General features: G+C 32.1%; 1 protein-coding gene across 4 annotated transcripts in view; it reads left to right on the top strand.

Moving 5' to 3' along the window:
- LOC126853323 (solute carrier family 12 member 6) overlaps nucleotides 1-21,280 on the top strand; it is an 86,567-nt gene that overhangs the window by 4,901 nt on the left and 60,386 nt on the right. Inside the window, exon 1 of one of the 4 annotated variants that reach the window (XM_050598940.1) lies at nucleotides 20,250-20,736. The exons of the other annotated variants lie outside the window; for them this stretch is intronic. The gene's annotated coding sequence lies outside the window, so the exon portion shown is untranslated. Of the gene's footprint in view, nucleotides 1-20,249; nucleotides 20,737-21,280 lie in introns of those variants that run through there. 4 annotated transcript variants of the gene reach the window in all.

The raw sequence follows: 21,280 nt of genomic DNA, 5'->3' as shown, positions 1-21,280 counted from the left end.
GACACCGGTCCGAAGGCTGGACTTTGTCGATGAGGAAACTCGCCCTGGCAGAGTGAGACAGGAAGAGCGTGAGGGGAAGACTATGCAGCTGCGTCCCTGCCACAAAGCAGATTCGACGGTGGTCGATAATCGTACAACCCCGCCCTACCCTTATGATCGTGCACGTGTCGCTCTTATGATCTTTTCTGTGGCTTATTTACCTTTACTTGTTTTCATTTCTCTTTGTTAATTATGAAAATTTATTCTTTCATATACTAATCCAAGTTTATTGGACATTGCTCATAAAAATTTAAAAAAATTAAAAATAACAGAAAGAGACAGAAGGCAATCAAGAGCCAGCGCGATAATTTGTGCGCGTATGTTTTATTATAATCAAATTACATATTTTAACTAAGTGAAATTTAAAATAACTTATATGTAAAATTATATGTAAAATTAAAAAGTTGTTTAATTTAAAAGAAGAGAATATTTCTCTATAGAAATTTAAGATAAAAACTATTATATATATATACAGGATGTGTCAAAAGTCTGGATACACTCAAATATCTCATAAACATTACATTTCAGAGAAAAATATTTTAGACAAAAATTGTAAGGCTTAAAAAGACGCATTTAATGACAGTATTAATTTGACCATAGGTGGCATTGCCAAAGTTAGATCAAGGTCAACTTAAAATTTTTAAGTGGAATCCCCTATTTTTTATTGCATATTCTATGATCAAATTAATACTGTCATTAAATGCGTCTTTTCAAGCATTACAACTTTTGTCTGAAATATTTTTCTCTAAAATGTAACGTTTACGAGATATTTGAGTGTATCCAGACTTTTGATACAACCTGTATATATATATATATATATATATATATATATATATATATATATATATATATACATAGACACAGAGTTCAGAAATACACCGACAAACCGGTGATGAGTTCATATAAAAACAAGAAAAAAAATGTCTTATGAACATATGGGAATGCCTGGTTTATTAGGTATAACCAAAAACTGACTATTACAACAAATGCTCAAAATATCCTTTTCCTGTTTCAATGCACGCATGGTCACGACTATTGCACCCTTTCAAAACTCCCCTGACAGTTGCGGATAATTTTGTAAGTGTCTACAATGCGTTTATGAAGCGTTTCTTCATTAGCGATTTCATTTTCATAAACTAGGGCTTCGATTATAACCCATAAACCAGCCGGCATTTCCCAGACATTTGTTCATATGACATTTTTTCTTGTTTTTATGTGAAGAATTTATCACCCAAGTTTGTCGATGTATTTCTGAATCACCCTATATATATATATATATATATATATATATATATATATATATATATATATAAGGGTGATTCAGAAATACACCGACAAACTTGGGTGATAAATTCTATATATATATATATACATACACACACGATGATTTACACACACACACACACACACACACACACACACAGGGTGATTCATATACAGGGTGTCCTGTAAAGATTGTGCCAACGCTTGTGAGCGGGTAGAGCACAGTAAACTGAACAGAAAAGTCCTTTACCATTTTTTGATTTGAGCTTTCTTTTCATTGTTATACGATGTTAAAGTTAGCTAATCAGCTCCTGTCTATACAACAGAAAGCCGTCTCGTTACTCCGACGTCCCTCCTTTGTTTTCCGTTGTAGACAGGCGCTGATTAGCTAACATTAACATCGTATAACAACGAAAAGAAAGCTCAGATCAAAAAGGACTTTTCTGTTCAATTTACTGTGCTCTACCCGCTCACGAGCGTTGGCACAATCTTTGCAGGACACCCTGTATATATATATACATTTAAAAAAATTAAATAAGAATATTAAAAAGACAGATTTGTAAAATTTATATATATTGTACGATAATAGCAAGACTTATTCTCTAGTTTTGTTATTATTATTATCTTTAATTATAATTATTGATTATTTTATAACGAATCAACTTAATCAGTTACGTTATATTGAGAAATTTTTTTATCATAATAATTTTTTAAATATAGTTAATATTTAATGCTTTCAATACTATATATCTATGTTGAGCAACCTTTTTTTTATCACTCTCATTGCGGCCATATTCTGACTACAATTAGCGTTAAATGTGGTCGACTGGTTCTCATTTCGTGTTGACATTGAACTCAATCTTCATATTAGGTGAATCAAATACAGAATTAGCTGGACATTTAAATAACGCGAAATTGTTCAATAAAAATACTTGCATGTAAATGTACCATATATGTACATACACATGCGCCTCCTTCATATATATAGGGAAATTCGCCCCGTGAATCAAGTAAAACGTGTGGCGCCCTCGAACAATCGAAGTTAAAGGATCTCACTGCCAGTTAGTAACTTTTTTACCTATGCCTTCAACCAAATGAGGAATGATTTTAAGGAAAGATGTGTTAGAATTTTGTTTTTAAAATAATTTATTTTTATATAGGTATTATGATTCATATAGGTATTATAAGTATTATATATATATATATATATATATATATATATATACATATACATATACATATACATATTTATATTGTTAAAATATATTTTTACGTAACAGTTTTTAATTAATTTTCTAAAATAGATTTTAGAAGAATTTCTTTTTCTAAATAAGGAAATGATTAAGATTACATAATATATTTTAAAATAAATGCAAAAGAATATTTTATTTTTTTTATTGATTAATTTATTTTCTATGAATTAAATTGATGTTAAGTAAGTTTAATTAAATAAACAAATAATTATATCAAATTTTTAACAGAAGCAGTATACATACATACATGTATATATATATATATATATATATATATATATATATATATATATAATACATATACATATATACAGGGCAATTCAGAAATATTTGAACAAACTTTGGGGGCTAACTTTTCTTCACACAAAAACAAGAAAATATTTTATATAAACATATGTTTGGTTTATATATATATATATATATTTATATATATATATATATATATATATATATATATATATATATATATATATATATATATATAAAAGAAAGAAATCTTGACTAACTGACTGATTTACGCCCAGCTCAAATCGTTTAACCTAGAAACGTGAAATTTGGAAGGTACATTGTTTTTATGATGTAGGAATTAAGAAAGGATTTTTGGTAATTCTGCTCCTAAGGGGATGAAAAAAGGGATTGGATTTTTTTTATAAGGATATCTATATCTCAAAAACCGAAGATGTTACAGTCGTGAAAATTGGTATTTTCAAGAATAAAGAACCACGTGTTTTATCATTTTCCAAAAATCTAATTAGGGTGGTGAAAATGGGGGTTAAAATTTTTTTATAAGGATATATCTATATCTTAAAAACCGAAGCTGTTAGAAAAGTAAAAATTGACATTTTAATTTTTCATTATAAAGAAAGTTTACGTATCAAATTTCTTGCCTCTAACGTCAGTAGTTCTTAAGATATGGATATCATTAACAAATTTAATACTCTTTTTTCACTGTTTGTCTCATTGTCTGTTTGTGATTACAACATGAAAAAATTCTTGGACGCATATGAATGAAACTATTTTTGTTTTGCAGCCAATACGTTCCGACTAACGTCTGCAATAAACATTGCTGATTACGTTAATACATCAACCTGTAAATTATATTTTGTACAGTTTAGATAAAAAATATTCATATTTCTACCACACACAATTGTATCAAATTCCAAAATTGTATCAAATTCCAAAATCCACGTGAGCGAAGCCGCGGGCAACAGTTAGTGAATTATAATCGAAAAATATCAATGACAAAAACAGAATATATCTATAATGACACATGATCAATGTAATACATCTTCAGTTTAATTATTTATCTACTCGCAATTCATAATAAATATTCAAAATGTCCTCTAACTGTTTCAATGCATGGACAAGTCAGATCATAAACTATCACATCCTTTTAAAGATCCCATAACGAATGGTTTTTGGCAGACATCTACGCGTTGATGGAGCGGTTTTTTGCAATTTCAGTTGCATACACTAGCTTTTAAAGTCTCGACAGATAAAAATGTAATGGATTCAAGCCATGATATTGAATTTAAACTTTTCGATTACAATTCATAAATCAGACATTTCTAGACATAATTTTAAAAATTTTAAAAAGTTAATTAAGCCTATGAAAGGCGCAATTATTGCAATCGTATTTTCTGCAAACATCATATTCTATTTTTGTGAGATGTAGCATATACACAAGACCGCGAAATGTCAGAATGACTTGTGCCATAAAAGATGCGCGTTTTCATATGTGACACAATATGTTAGCATGATATTATGTACGAACTGACATTTCGCCATTCTGGCACACCGCCAGAACAGAAGCATTGCATTCGGATGTGTTTCACCGAAATTATGTTAAACTCGTTCGTTCCGTTAATGAAAACGAAGTGTAACTCGTGTATAAATATAATATAATAAACATAATAATAAACATAAATATAAATGAAATTCAGAATTCACTAGACAGATATATAAATAGGAAGAAATTAATTGAATGATTAATTACGACTAATAATTAATTGAATAATATTTAAACTAATTTGTATTTGGGATATCTTTTACATGGAAGTTTAATATTTTTTCCAAGCATCCAAAATTTCAATATTTTTCACATTTTTTTTTCGTTATTATGTACCATACCTTTGCATACGATTTGTGCAAACGCAAGAATTATTTTGTGCTTCGACCGAAAGTCGGGGTATTTGGACATATGAAAAGTTATGGCGCCGATTGTGTAATCCATAGCTGAGAGAAATAGAGAAAGAGCTTAAGCGGACAATACTGGTTTGATCCCACGGCCAATTCCTCGGTATATTCTCTCATTCTATGAAAAGCGAGGAAGTGGTCGGTGGCGGCGGCCTTTCATTCATGAAGCGGATTTCGTCTCATTTTAACGAAACGCGAAGCGCTTTCGACGCGAGAACACGTGCTGCGGCAATGTTGTGAGAAAGAAGGGACCCTGCATGTCAATTGACATTTATTCCCGACAATACGTCATGACAAACTCTCATCACAATACATAACAGCCGAGTTAGAAGAAAAAGTGAGAGGGAGAGAGAGAGAGAGAGAGGGAGAGAGAGAGGGAGAGAAAGATAGAAATCTTCGGCGTTTATCCAACGATGCTAAAAATACGACAAACCGTCACACAAATTTTGACACAAATTTGACGCAAAAGCCCAATTGAAGGTTATTAAATTTTACATGGAAAATAACTTTTGATATATTTTTTACATCATTAAAATAGTTTTTCATATTACTGTTTAAATTTTTTAATTAAAATCCATATAGATACAAAATGAACAAAATTTGATTGTTATAATTTAATTAGTGATTCTATTTTAGTGCATTGTTCCAAATATATATACAAATAAATAAACATTTTAGTTGTTACATAGTGAAGTTTAATTTGTAAATGCTTAGATATAAAAGTCACAAAATTTCAATTCTTATAGAAGTATAAATCAATTTCCAACATTAATGACATTTAGGGCGGTTTGCAAAAAAACTATTTTTTGGAGAAAATCCAATCAAGCATATCGTCAGAACGGTGGTCTCGAATTAGGAATGTGAAATAATGCTGCGTCGTACGAAGGAATTCAGTCGGGGTTAAAGGGTTAAAGCGCCATAATCTGCCGCGTTAGGCAAGCGGAGGCAAAAATCCAGCCAACAGTCATCCTGATGGCATGACTATAGTTGGACTGCTATAAAGTGACACGAGAGAGCTTTAACCGGTTTGCCGTCGCGCCTGTGTGTGTGTGAAAACAATAACGCCGTAATTGGGCCAATAATAAAATAATCGTTAGATACTTGGGAGCTGCATATTTCTATCAGTCTCTCTCTCTCCCTCTCTCTCTCTCTACATCGCATCTTCGTATACATTTAAGCACGGAAGATGTTGGTCTCATTCGCGTCAAACACGTGTCTTACGCAATTGCGGCATATCGTACGTAAGAACTTTCAAACGCGAAATTAAATCGCTAGAAAATTTTTACGTAAAAGCTGCAAATATGTGACAATTGGCGTGCATTATACGAATGGGATATTTAAATAGTATTGCATTTTAGAAAATTAAAAACAATATTTTAATCGCAAATGGTGTAGCTTTGCTAAATTAAAAAAAAAAGAATTTAATTTAGATTTCTTTTTATCTTAGTGATATCTTACTATTTTAAGTTTAGATTTAATTTTTATTATTTTATTATATTAGATTTAATTGTATGTGTGTATATGCATGCGTTCGTGTTTAAGGGTTTTTTCGCTATTTGTATCTTGTGTTTTTATATAAGGACGACGATAATGATAAAATAATACAACTAATTAAGGAAAATATCATAAAGTATTGAAAGAGACCGGATGGTAAAATGTCATAACTCAAATGCACGTGGACCGCGAATGTCGAAGTTCGGGAGTGTATTAGAAATGGTGGCCGGCTATCCGGACTTCCGACAGTCGATACAGTGCCGGCGATTTATCGGGCGCAGAGTGCTCTAGTATCGCTGATTCCGATCAACAAAGACCTTGAAAGAACTAGTCATTGGATACAGGATGGCTCGCGGAATATCGAAAATAATTTTTCGCGCGCTTTCTCTTTATTGAAAATTGCAAATTTTCAAAAAGGACAAATATATGATCTTTTGATCGCAAGAGATTAGAGATTGATAATTCCTTTACAAATAACAACGATACACAAGTACGCATTGCTTAATCAATTTTTTTTATTTTTTTTTTTTTTTTACTGAAAATATTTTTAATTCCATAATTTGAAATATGTTTACTTTTTGATCTCGCGATTATAGAAAGTAAAAAGAAATTTGCAAAGACAATCTCCAATTTTTTTTAGAACGAGACGAATTTAAATTTATTGGAAAGGTACTCGCGCTTGGCTGTTGCTGCGCAATTTCCGGAGTACGGTGGACGATTTTTTAGATAAAACGCAAGGAAAAGTACCTTCTTGCGACAAGAAGTTGCTGACGCGTTATCGTCTGGCTTAAGCTCCACCCCGTAGCTCGGCATCGGTCGATGAAACTCTGTGTACCCCACCTTAAAACTATCTCCGATGGAAATGTATTATGCAACGCACGCGTACTCACCACCGGCTATGTGCAGCTCTTTAACCGAGCTTTAACACTTTGTCTTCCCTACTCTCTGTCCTCGAGCGCAATATCATTCCGCGAAACGGCACGTAAGTGCCTTTTGACATTAAATATTTTAATCGTGGGCGATTCCTGTCCCTCTCGCTTTTACCTCATGATTACGGTCGTCTATATCCATCCACTCGGTAAACGCACATCCCTCGGCTATATTATATTAATTATTAACAGGCTATGGATGAGAAAAACATGTATTGGTTGAAAAAAGACAAATATGACACATTGAGAGATTATAATTTTTTTTTTTTGTTATTTAGGAATATTAGGAATTAGAATATTAGGATTAGTTTGTGGCGATCGTGGCGCAAAGAGATGTGTGTTTACTTTCCTCTATGCCAAAGATCTCAAGTTCAAATCCAGCCCGAGCTTAAAAATATCGTAGGATTTCACGGTCGCCACCTCTCGGCAGGCAATGGCAAAAACCTGCTGAGAGTATCTTGCCTGCAACGGATGGTGGATGAATTAATTCACTATCTAACGCAGCCGGTCCCAAGCCCGGGTTAAAAAAAAGAAGGGTTCGGGGACAAGGCCAGCAACCTACCCCCGATAAAAAGCATTTGACGCTCACAGAACCGATAATTGTGCCTCGCGAGGCAAAATGATCGGAAAAAACAGACTCTAAGCCTAATTCAAGAGGAAGAAGAAGAAGAAGAAGGAATTAGAAATATTCTTATAATTATTCTTCTTTATTATATTAAATATTGACACCATAAAAAGTGTGCTTAAGTTGAATTTACTTACGCATTTGGATGTGTGAGAAATATATGATACGAAAGAGAACTTATGTAAATGTAATAATGTTAGAATATACATATTGCTTTAATTGAAGTTTTAAAAATCTTTCAAGCTATAAATAAGAAGTATTTTAACAGTTACGTTTATTGTTGGTAATAAATATTATTAATATACCATAGAGTGCAATTCCTCGATAACAGTTACTTAACAGAATTTATAAATTCTTGTTATTTTCAAAAATAATAACAAAGTATATTTATGCGGAATCGTTATTCTCAGCCCTTTCGAACGTGTATTTTCGCTTTTTACAACGTAGATATACAGAAATAATATTTTCCAAGAAAATAATTTCAATACTTACATCTGTACGTGTGCGACATGTAAATCGTTGGCATAGCCTTGATATGAGCGAGATTACAAGGCACCTCATTTACGGAAAGGACGTAGGAGACACTCCGCTTGTGCAAATCATCCGCGAAATGCAACCATCCTAGACATCATCCTTCCCTTTGATTGTGAAGATTACAGGACGACGTTTTTGTTTATTCGTATGCCGTTTGCACCGTGCTTTACTTACACGTGACGGACATTCATCAGCGTTGATGCACGGAACCAAAATATGATCAAACGTGCGATGTCATTGCGAAGCGATCATTCAAAAAGCAAGCGTCACGTCGAAAGAATTTACGTCACTCTTCTGATTCATCTTTTCCTCTTTTGTAAAACGCGCTCTTTTGTAAAAGCAATAAGCTTCTTTGTCAATTTTTTTTTTTTACTCCAATTTTAATAAAATCAGGGAAATAAATTTTAAATACGAAGGAGAGAAAAGCCAATCACAAGAACTAGCGTGATAATTTATGCGCACGTTTTATTACAATCAAATTATATTGATATTTTAACTAAGTGATAAACAGTCATCAGGAAACATATGTTTTGGTCTTTTTTTTTGCTCTCTTAATTGCCTTTCTCTTCTTTGTATGATATATTCATAAGAAGAACCTTTATTAGTTTATTTAATAAATATAATGTTTTTTAATTAAATTTTTTTAAATTTGTTATATATATATATATATATATATAATATCTATAAAAAAATAAAACCATTATAATAGAGCATTATTGAAAGAAATGTAATAAAAAGGTTATTTTTGTCAATTCAATGAACGATTGTGATCGTATCGAGCGAGTTAATAAAAGCGTTTTCGGTAGCAAAATCACATGCGGTTTACAAATTAAATATGTATTTACCACGTTATACGTGCATTATCGTTTAATCATTCGCGCTAATTGAATATTCTCAATTCTGTCTACTGATCTGTAGCAAAACAAATATTGACACTGTTGATGCTGCCGGAATAATCCAATTCCAACTTTATCTTTTTCCATCCGTGTAAAATACGTTAAGTTGGATTTGAAAGTTTCATTGCGTTAATGCGTGATTAGCTTTTTTCGAGATCTTAGAAGAGTTTCAGATAGTTAAATGTGAACATAAGAATATGCCAAAGTGTCACAGCTTGAAAAACTTTGTACATATATTTAATGCAAATACACCTGTAACAAAAATCCCATATTTATTTAAAAGATAAAGATATATATTTATTTAATATAAATAGTAAGATATAATAAAAGCTATGATTTTTTATTTTATGTAAAAATATAAACATTATTTTGCTGCCAAAAGTGTGAATGGAAATAAAATTATAAATTATATGCGATTTGATTTAAATTAACATATATTTGCATAATTAAGTCAGAATCCAAATCAATTTACTGATATTTATTAAACGCGTTTGACATTTTATATTTTTTTATATGAAACATATGAAATACATGTATGAATAAAATGATTTATCGAATTCAAAGTTGCGAGATAGACGTCAATATACACGTTATTCATCAAGTTTGACTTTAAGTTATAAGAAAAATATGAAAATAAACTTACATCTTTTGCTCCGTCTTGGAGAAATGTCAAGGTAAACCGAAAGTTGTCGACTGCGGATATTTCACAGATTCTAATGTTAGTCTTTTATCGATAAATATAGATAAGAAAACATTATTAGCACAAATAAAAAGTTGAAGAGATCGACTACAGAGATAGTTATATTTACTTTAATACACATAGTAGAATTTAGTGTATAAGAAGAAAAAAAGAGATAGAAATTAATCGACATGATTGCGCATAATTTTTTCTCTATCACACACACATATTTTAACAAAGTATTTTGAATGGCATAAAAAAAACATATATAGAATGAAATAAAAATAAACCAATAAATAAAAAAAAAAAACACGATGGTTGTCCAGTTCATTTTACCCGAATGGTACGTGATACTTTAAACAACAAGTTTTCAGAAAAGTGGATTGGTAGGGGCTCAAGAGTTAACTGACCGGCACGCTCTCCGGTTCTAATACCACTTGATTCTTTTTTATATGGCACAATTGTTTATCAAGATACGCAGTCAGTTCTGGACAACAGTCCAGAATATGAGAGAATGCATTATTAATGCATTATTAATTGAGAAATATTACTCCACTCGCAACAGCGAGGCACTCGTTTATTAGACGTTTACAAAAATGTATTGACGTTGATGGTGGGCATTTAAAATAAATAAACAAATATTAACATAAAAAAATAATTATTAAGATTTATTGATTATCCCATATCATTATAGCGTGAATTTTGAATACAAAGTTATCTGAAGGTCATGTTATTATACATGCTTGAATTTCCTTTGGAATCAGTTAAAACATTTATTTAAAATCATTAAAATGATTCCATTTAAAAAAACATCAATGACCTTGAAATAACATTCAAAATGATCTTAATACGACTTTTTAATTTCATCATCGTGTTTCCCCTTTTGATTCGTACAATTTTTTCCTTTATCATTTTCTTGTACATGTAACGGAGTTATTTGAAGTAATAAGAGTTAAATGAAACAACCTGTATATGTATATATATATATAATATAAATGTTAGTTTTTATTAAAAATAATTTATTAAAAAATAATTAAAAAAATATTAAAAAAAAATTTATTAAAAATATTTTCTTTGCGAAGAATTAATTATCACAACGTGGTTAATTTTGTTAGTCACACATCAATCACTGAATGTTACGCAGTTGCAGCGCATCTGGTAGTGATATCTATGAGCGCATGTGAGTAATCCACAGCACTTAACAATAATCGCATTAAAGTTTTATGCGCAACAAGCATAAGGCGAACGCGAAGAAAGGCTTCAATTATTCGGATCATTGAAAAACCATATGGATTAACTTAAAATTTTATAAACATGAAAGTCAATAAAAAATGGGATGAACATTTTAATTATTGGAAGACATTTATTATACAATTTCAAATTTATTGAAATTTACCGAAAATAGATTTCATTTTATATATGAACCATATATACATCATATATATGATTATCATCAAGAGGAAACTAACGCAATATAATCAGTATTGAGATATAAAAAGAGTATTATTCATTGTTCAATATACACGGATCATATTGACAAGGAAAATCTTAATTTATAATAATTTTGTATATTACTTTAACATAGTAATATAAGACATAAACTCTTATAGATTAAAAATTTGATGATTAAAGGTATAATAATTTTTGAGTCCCCTCGATATTTTTATCACATAAATGGAGAAATTTGTTCTCGCCAGTGTACCTCATTTTCCCACTATCCTAAGTTATCACAGGATATTTACAACAAAAAAGATAATGCTGTAAATTCTCAAGTCGCGCAAGCCGATATGACATCTTGCGAGATAAAACGCGTTCGAGAAAAATGCAAAATGCTTATAATCTGTGCGTGTAATCGGCACGGATTCGAACTGGGTCGAGGAGACAGACCCCATTTCTATACTTCGCGCATTCGCGAATTTATTGCCCGCGGCCGAACAACAATCGACGATTCGGGTCAGAACCGGGCTTTGCATTGCACCGACCCGGAAGGCGATTGAGACGAAAATCGCGCATATAAATGTACGATAAGTGTCGTTATAAATTGTTGAATGTAAAATTTACAAAAAGAGAATAATACAATATGAAATTTATATCGTATTTTTCTGTGACTAATATTACTTTTTATGCGTTGATAATTTATTAAACCAGAATTTTGGGAATTACGATAATAAATTGAAAACGCGTAAATATAATGTTTATAATTATTTTTAATTATATGTGTAGCATTTATAATTATATTAAAATAAATTAAAATAAAATAAGTTAAAATAATATATATTTTATTTTTTAAATTTTATAAGTTATATACGTTATATAAATTATATACAGGGTAGACCATTCGTACACCCCTTTTCTTTCAAAAACTAAGCATTTTAGAGAAAAACGTTTTGAACAAAAATTGTATGGTTTTGAGGGGAACATAAGATGGTGTCATTGGTTTGACCTTGGATGGCATCGTTAAGGTCAAGTCAAGGACACCTTTAATTTCTTAAATGGAATCCCCTATTTTTTATTGCATATTCTTATAGCTTATGTCGAGAGCTTTCCAAAACACTATAATAAAGTATTTTTTCATTAAGAATTTTTTAAGTCATTTTGTATCTTAATCTGACATATTTTAGTATGAAACATAAAATATCTCGAAAATTATTTAGTGTTCGATAATTGGTATCGTAACACTTTTATGTACAGAAAATAATTGTTTAAAAAAAAAATTGCAATTATTTGCAATATATTTTTCCATAACAATTATTTATTTTTTCTTTACACCATTTGATTCATCTTATTATTCTGTACATAAAAGTATTACCGATACCAATTATCGAACACTAAATAATTTTCGAGATATTTTATATTTTATATTAAAATATGTCAGATTCCAGATAAAAAGATGTACAGTCCCTGTTTAAGTTATATGTAAGATATATAAATTTAAAAGAAAATTTTAAAAACATATGACGAGATTTATTATCAATTATGATGTAAGGAAATTAATTATACCGCATGCTCTCTGACTTTTAAAATGCAATTATACATAAAGGATAAAACTGTGGAAAAATACAAGCTGGCAAGAATGTGATGGGGGAGGGGAGGGAGGGGAAGGGGAAAGGTTTTTTTGTTGCGACACGAATCGTGTAAACTGTTAGGTAAACAGTAATTAATGACAACTTGTCGTAATTAATGACAACCTGTTTTAATTGTGCAATTGCAAACGCATGCCGCAAATGATTAGTACATTTAATAATAGTCAAGGTTAATGCATAATCCGTTGATTAGCGTGCCTTCCTGGGTCAATTTGATTGCGAATTGTATAGGCTTATTCTCCTGACATGATGTGAATAAAATGTGATAAAAATGTATGTAATAGAAAAAAAAAGAGCAGAAGTTTTAAAATTATTAGAAGAGGAATATGAAAGCTTAGCAAAGATAATTAAATAATATATGTGTATACGTCTGAAAATAATATGTATATGAAAAGAATTTTTTGCTCATTCTTTCCAAGATTCAAGATTTACGCATAAAGTTGATTGCAAGATTTCGGTATAGCAATAATATTTTTGAAAGGCTGCACACTCTTTTGATACGTAAAATGATGTGCGTCATCCGGTACGCTCTAAATCGCACACTCGGATGCATTTCATGAAACTCGATGTAGTTAATTCGATAACCGGCTTATTTCGATAGATGATTCCTAAGTGAAGCCCTCTGTGTTTTAACATCAAGCTAGAACAGTGCAAATTTGTTACTAGCTGATTGATGGGCTTCATTATTATATCCGCGCGTCATTTCACTGAATCTGATACACATATATTTGATAATTAATTACGATCATTTAATTGAAACATTAAAGGAATATGAATTTGCAAAATTTCCATAAAATAACAAGTAATAGTACAGATAGAAATAGCATTGATTATGATCAATGTCAATGTAGACTCCGAAATTCTTTAAGGAATTATAAATAATATAGTTATTTATATAATCAATTGTATAATAATAATTACACAAATACTCATTGATAATATGTGCAATTATATGCAATATCATCATAAATATTGCAACATGAATTGCAATATGCAATATTGCTAAATGAGTTTGTAAGAAGAAATAAAAACTATATCGCATGAATAAATAGACAAGTAATTGTTGTTTATTTTTCCTTCTTATGCATATTTGATGTGCTATTTCTTTTTTGTCAAATTTAATATATGCCTTATACATTTTCAAGACAAACTCGTTGAATTATCACCTCAGGTTTGCCCAATCCTACTGCAAACACTTTGTCAAATATACACGTACTGAGAAACATATATATCATCCGGTATTTCATCTCGGCAACTCTTAGATAATTCGTTCTTTCTCGCCGGACTTGTCACTCTTTATGATGAAAAAGCCAAACGGGCTGACGCAACTCTCGAGAAGAATGATGCACTTCCGTCATTGCCGAGTTGAATCGTTACTTTTTCAAGAGAACGCGGCAACTCGCGAACGTGAGATTAATACCAAGTTGATATTGCACAGTGTAGATTTTCCGTCGCGCAAGAGGGCGGCTTTTATTCTTTCGATAATGCACGCAAATGCGTCTGCCGCAGGATGATTCTTGAGCTCTTCCGACATTTAATATCCTGCCAAAGGATGAAATGTTCTTATTTTCCGCTTTTTTCACGGGAAAAATAATACAAACCGTATTGCATACACGATTTATTTTCCAACGTATACTTCGCTTCTTCTCGTTTTTCCTTTTTTTTTTTATTTCATCTTATTATACATACTTTTCGTGATTCTTTTGAAGTTCCACGAAGGGAGCTCTTGCGAAGAAATAAGCTAATATTATCAGTTTTTTAATCTCGTGTTACGTTATTAATTATGATGTGCAAAATGCATGTAATCATATTTTCCTATGCAAACGGATTCTGTGCGAATTAATCCAATTAATCAAGACTATCAGTACCATCGCAGATGTCAATCTTAAACCTGTCAAGATTAGGAAAATTATTTTTAAATTATTATGAAGACAGATCGTATTAATGATATTAAAATATCGCGTTGTTAGAATACATATAAATGGAGATTAAAATAATTTGATAAGCTCCGAATATATATGAATAATTCTAAATCCATTGCAAGTTTTTTCATAATAGTTTTAAACAATCTCAATGATTATTTTGGCACGATTACTACTATTTGAAGGGTCGTTTCTGAAGGGTCATTTTTGACGAGAAAAATAGTAAAAAAAGAGTTTTGACCAATAGTTTCCGAGATATGCGATTTTAAAGTTTCACAGTTTTAATGTCTTTTTTTTTGTTATAAAATAAGGAAAAATGAAGTTTGTTTACGTTGCATTTGTGTAAAGCAGATGTGAAAAAAGTGTCTGTTTACATTTTCAATGACGAAACTCCTTGGGATTTTTCCAACAAATCGAGGTTCAACTCAAATCTTTGTATTGATAAGTGTTGTTTATATAACTTTTCGGTAAATATAAAGTGGAAAGTTGCGGAACCCATGTGGAATCTCATTTTGCACTAAAAAGTATATGCGTGGAAACAGTGTTTCGCCCTTCTTTCCCTCCCCCCTCCCCCCCTCCCCCTTTGGGAGGGCTCCACTATCAAAAAATTAGACACACAGATTTGCGTTGAATCTTGCTTTGCATGGAAAGTGGAAAAACAGTTTGTTTCTGGAAATGTAAACAAACTCTTTTTGCCACATCTGCTTTACACAAGTACAACGTAAACAAGCTCTATTTTTCCTTATTTTATAACAGAATATGCATTAAAACTGTGAAACTTTAAAACAACCTTTCAAATAAGGGGCCGTAATTATCGTAATCGCCCCATTATTTTATTTGTATTAGTAAAATTGTCGCATGTGAATCTAAAATTGGAATATTAAATTCCATGCACAAATCTAGTTAAAATTTAGTTAAATAAATCTTTATGGTAAATTCATTGAGCAATTTCGAATTTAATCTTTCTTTTATTATGTTTTTTATTATGTCAAACAAAAATGCAGCGTAGAATGTTTAACATGAAATTGAGATAGATCGTTTCTCGGTTATCGAGGATTCGATCTTTTGTATAACAGCACTTAGATAAGCTATTAGCAATGTTGGATGAATGATAAACAAGAAAAACTAAAAGTAATAAAGTAAAAATGTCAAAGGAAATATTTTTTATCCCTTCTGTCTTCTCGCTCTCGAAATAATTTCATACAAAGCGCGAGAGATATTCCCAATTACGTATTTCCTCGATCGCAGATAACAGTATCTGCTTCATTCTTCGTTCTTGTTTGCATGAGGATTGAAGGTAACGAACGCGAAGTTCATTGTCTGCGACCTTATTCGAGTGCATAGGGTGTAGGCTCTATCTCTCTCGCACGCGTACTTGCGAGCGAATATGGGGCCCCCGTCGATTAACTGGAATGCAACACGCAATTTCTATCCTAGACCTTCACAAGGTCCGTCACGTTATCGCGCGAGATCCGCAGACGCGAATTGATCGCGATCCCACTTGCCGATTCACGTTGTCGCAATGCAATATTCAAATCCGATTACCAACAGCGGCATTTATTCCGCGTAACACGCCATGCGAATGTGCGCAGTTCTTTTGTTCTTTATGTGTGTTAGGTTAGGTCGGATAGATCTATTAAATTTGTAATATTTTCGAAGAATTCTTTTATTTGTCATTATTTATTTTTATTGTGAAAAACGAGCCTTCGATAAAGCCTACGATAAATTTTCGCATGCAATAACTTGCAACTCTAAAATATATGTAAGAGAGAAATGGTGCCGATACTTTAGCTGAGAGTTTCAAACTTTTCTCATTGGAATCGAAGAATCTGAATCCTGTCATAAAATTTTTCCCTCCACCAAATTTACATGCCCAACTCTTTAAGAAACTTAAGGATTTCTTATTCCCAGCGGAAATTTCCAATTTAAATAAGAAATTTATTCCTAAACATCCTGTATACGTTTGTTGTATAATCCACCTCTGCACGTGAAGAAGATTCAGATTGAATTGTGCACGGGAAGACCGACACGTAGGATGCGACTATAGTATATGCGATGCAAATGACGACGTACATAATCGCGATTCGATCTCGACGAGATCGATTGTTTTCTATTCCAATCGTGGCGGCACCAAGGGCGTGACGCTCATAATCCATCGCGTTGTCGTCGTCGTTTTCGATCAAGTTAGACCCTGAACTGGAAACGAGGTTCATTGTCTATGACCTTACCGTACGCTTGTTGTGTGCAGCAATCGTCTTATTCGTGGATGCGGCGGAGGCCTCGATTGTTAACTGGCGGCCAGCACGCAATCCGCCTACGTCTTTCTTTAAGGGTGCAGAGATTCGAGGATGAAAGGGCGGTTGAGAAGCCTTCTAAAAGCTTTGATTATGGTCGCGTGACTCCATGCAGGATTCACTTTGTTCTCGAGCGGATGTCAAAAAATTCTTTGGAGATCGAGCCTTCTAACTTTTAAACTTGCTGTGGGAATAAATTAACTTTATACTAACAACGGTGTCAGGATTCGGCAAAGCTTTTTGATTAATTGTCGAAATTAATTGACTAATATTAATTAATTCGAAGCCAGATATTATAGTTTGAATATATCTGAAACAATTCTTTTCTTTCTTGGTAGAGTATTGGATGTGAAGCAGACGGAAATAATAGGAAATTTATATCTGGGTGCGTAGTAATAAAAGATCCGTTTCATACGCAGACGGAAGCTTCGAATGAACGAAGGTGAAGGATTGATATAAACGAATGCGATAAAATCATGAGAATGGTTTTATATTAATCCAATCCCATCATTCATTTCGGGACATCAATCATGTATAATTACTAGTTACTCACTCTACTAGAAGCGATAACGAAGAATGGCTACAAATTAAACGAACATATAAAATTATCGAAAGCTTGACAGGGATTGCGCGGTACAAATTACTACCAATATTAATTTATAACGATCGTTGCTTTTCTCTCTTTGCGTATTATCAATTTATAATTAAATTGCACCGAAATATTAAGCTGTTGCTTTCAACGCTAATAAATTTTTTTATCATTTACATAAATATTGTGTGTTGATCACGGATACTGCACAACTTCATATTTATTGTGCCTCAAAATTTAAAAAGATAAAGTTAAAAAAAGCATATATAAATTGAATAAACTGATTTCTTTTTCAGAATTAAAATAAAAATGCTAATACCAGTTTTGCGTTTTTTTATCCGAATAAATAATAAGACTACATTTATTTAAATGCTTGGGGGAGTTGCAAATTTTTTTTCCTTCCGAGATCTTTATTTGTCGCAAAGGAGGAAACACTTTGGTAATTATATCAATTATATATAAACATTAGTGATTGTGCACAAAGTTCGCTTTACAAAGTGGAATAGATAATCGTAATCAAATCGTAATTACACGGGACGGTTAAGTAGGCAGCAAATGTTGTGGATTGCAATTTTTGCTTTGGCTGAAGCGCATCGTCAAGCAAGAGGAAACTAGAGTTGCAATTAGCGACGAAGCGTCGTTAAATCAAGAGCCACCTACGCGATATACGCACAGTGACTACATATGTCATACCATATGGGACTAACGCATTTTTCCGTAAGGAAGGAAAAGGGAGGACGTAATATCGCCGCATTTGCACTGAGATATCAAATCTCATTCGCGGACATTTTCCGGGAACGAGTTATTTCAACGTTCATTAGTTTTGTCATAATTTTATTTCCGTCTGACATTTTTTCTTTTTTTTTTTTTAGACTAATTTAAAAAGTGTGAAGAAGTACATTTTTAATAGAAAGGTCACAAAAAAAACAAATGTATCACATATTAATTCTTTTATATCACATATTAATAGTCTTTTAAAAATTTTATTAAACAATAAATATTTTTTAATAATTATGTGTATTATTTTATAATAAATATGCATATTAAGACCGATTTCTCCGATTTCAATCTAATCTTGACATATGTTATCAAAACATGGCCCTGAACTTTCAAAAGCTTTTAGCTATTGCTTGTTGTTTATTAAAAAATTATTAACAAAATAAATTTAATGAATAAAACGTAATTTTTTGACACCATGTAAATTTAAGAAGGAATATATTTGGTGGAATATGTACTCAATGCATAATCATAATACTGCTTTCAATATACTGTATTTGTTTATATTCTTCATAAGTAAATCTACAAATACATATTAAAATGTAGTAAATCTTTTGGCGTGATCACGATAACTTTGGCTCCCTATTTGAAAAGTCACTTCTAAAAGCAATTTTGATGACAAAAACTCGGGAAAAATTTCCATCGTTTTTTATTAAAAAGTTATTAATAAAAGAATTTCCACGATTTATATGTGATTCTCAGACACCATTTATTTAATTATATGTAGTAAATTAAACGCGTGGCCGGAGGAAGAGTTCTACGCTTCCCCTTGCTCCCTCTATCCGAAAAAAAACTAATCAACCTATCCGAGAGGAATTATTACTCAAAATAAAGGTAACTAACAATTTCTAAATTTAAATTAGAATTAGGATTTGTCAGAATTTTTTGAAGTGAGAGTGCAGAGAGAAGGGCGGAGCCTCTCCCCAACTCACGTTTCTACTTTATAATACATACACATGTCATATATATTGTATGTGTATAGTTCTTAATATTAATGTGAAAAAATTACGTTTTATTCATTAAGCTTATCTAGTTAATAATTTTTTAACGAACAATGAGCGATGCTAAAATTTTTTGAAGGTTACTCATGGCCGTGTCCTTGACAACATATGTCAAGGTCATTGAAATCGGCTGGCGCTAATATGCCTAGTTATCTATTTTATTTTGTTAGTGTACTTTAAAACATATTTAAAATTGTAAAAAATGAGTGATGCGTTAATTTTTTTCCATAGAAATACGAAATTACTTTCAGAAGAAATATCATTCTTTCCGCACAAAAGCCTGCTATATAAATCAACATTCTGCAATAGATTGCGGACATGAATAAAGATATAATTGCTGGTTACAATTGCTTTTTTTCGCTTTATTTCATTAAAAATCGTAACCTCTGGTTCTCCGGAGGTTAACAGGTGCGCTAGCCGACTCGGATTCAGCGAATGGAGCGCGAGGACAGTTTGCCTTGCCAAATGGCAGCGGAACACGTTAAACAACCCGCAGGCCGTATTTGGCACGTACACGTAGCCGATATATGCTACGTGCACAGATATACATGCGCGTGTGTGCATCTAACGTATCTACAGTCGGAGAGAGCTTAACTCTCTGGCCGTTAGCGAATCGAGCAGTGGGGTGGCAGAATGGGTGACGGGCGGATGGGTGAGTGGGTCGGTCGCTGGCGGGTGGTGGCCTACCTCTAGTCGGGTAGTAGTAGGTGCGCACCCTACGTGGCTACCAGGTGAGTGGGGCAGAGGCCAACCCCTGAGACACTCGACGCGAAACGCGAAAAACCACTTGTGCGTGTGTCGATCCTGCTCGTCGCGTCGTCATTTCTAATCGCTCGTCTGATAATCCGTATTGGTTTTCGTCGCGTTATAACGTCGCGATACGACCCTCTTCAAGGAGAGAGGTGAAACGCTCTCTCTGTGTCTGACTCTGTCTTCTCTAACTGTTTCTGCTTTTGTCTCGCCCGGAACGCTCTCGGAAGCCGTCCCGCCCGAGGGCGACATTCACTGGATCGAAAGAAGGTGATCTATGCCGGTTGCGAGCGAATATAGATCGTCGTGAGGTTTAAAGCGTCGAGACAACGTGAGACAGAACGGAGTGTGCTTTTCAACTGGTCGTGAGGAAAAACAATAATATTCGATTGTTTCTGATTGTGGCGCGAAGGTGATTTTTGACTGTTTTCCCCGATGAAAAATCGGATGTCTCATTCGATACCGGCAGAAAAATCTTTTGAATGAGTCGAATATCTTGGCGGGAAAAAGTGTAGAAATTTGTAGACTAAAATGCAAAATGATGTAAGTTTGACAGAAAAAAATTTTTATAGTAAAGCTAAAAGAAAATTTCATACATTAGATAATACATTATGATGAACTTAATCATTGATAAGTAAATATGAAAATAGAAATATATATGTGTGTATTGTGTATATGTATATAAATCTTATTATACTGAAGAAAATATAAAAATATAAAAATGGAGGAGAAATGGTTAACAATTTTAAATATATAAATTTTTAAATTCACATGCACATATTATATTCTAGAGAAAATATAAAAGTATAAATGAAATATAAGAGGATATATTATAAGAGAAAAAAAGTATATGAAGATTAAATAAAAAAAATTGGATAAAGTAGAAAATATACGAAAGTATGAAAAATGTTCTTGGCATCTAAATATTTTGTATTTTTAGTCTACATTTTATCGTA

This window comes from Cataglyphis hispanica, chromosome 12 (assembly GCF_021464435.1).
Source record: "Cataglyphis hispanica isolate Lineage 1 chromosome 12, ULB_Chis1_1.0, whole genome shotgun sequence".
Lineage (NCBI taxonomy): Eukaryota > Metazoa > Arthropoda > Insecta > Hymenoptera > Formicidae > Cataglyphis > Cataglyphis hispanica.
This window is presented reverse-complemented; position numbering and strand designations above follow the sequence as displayed.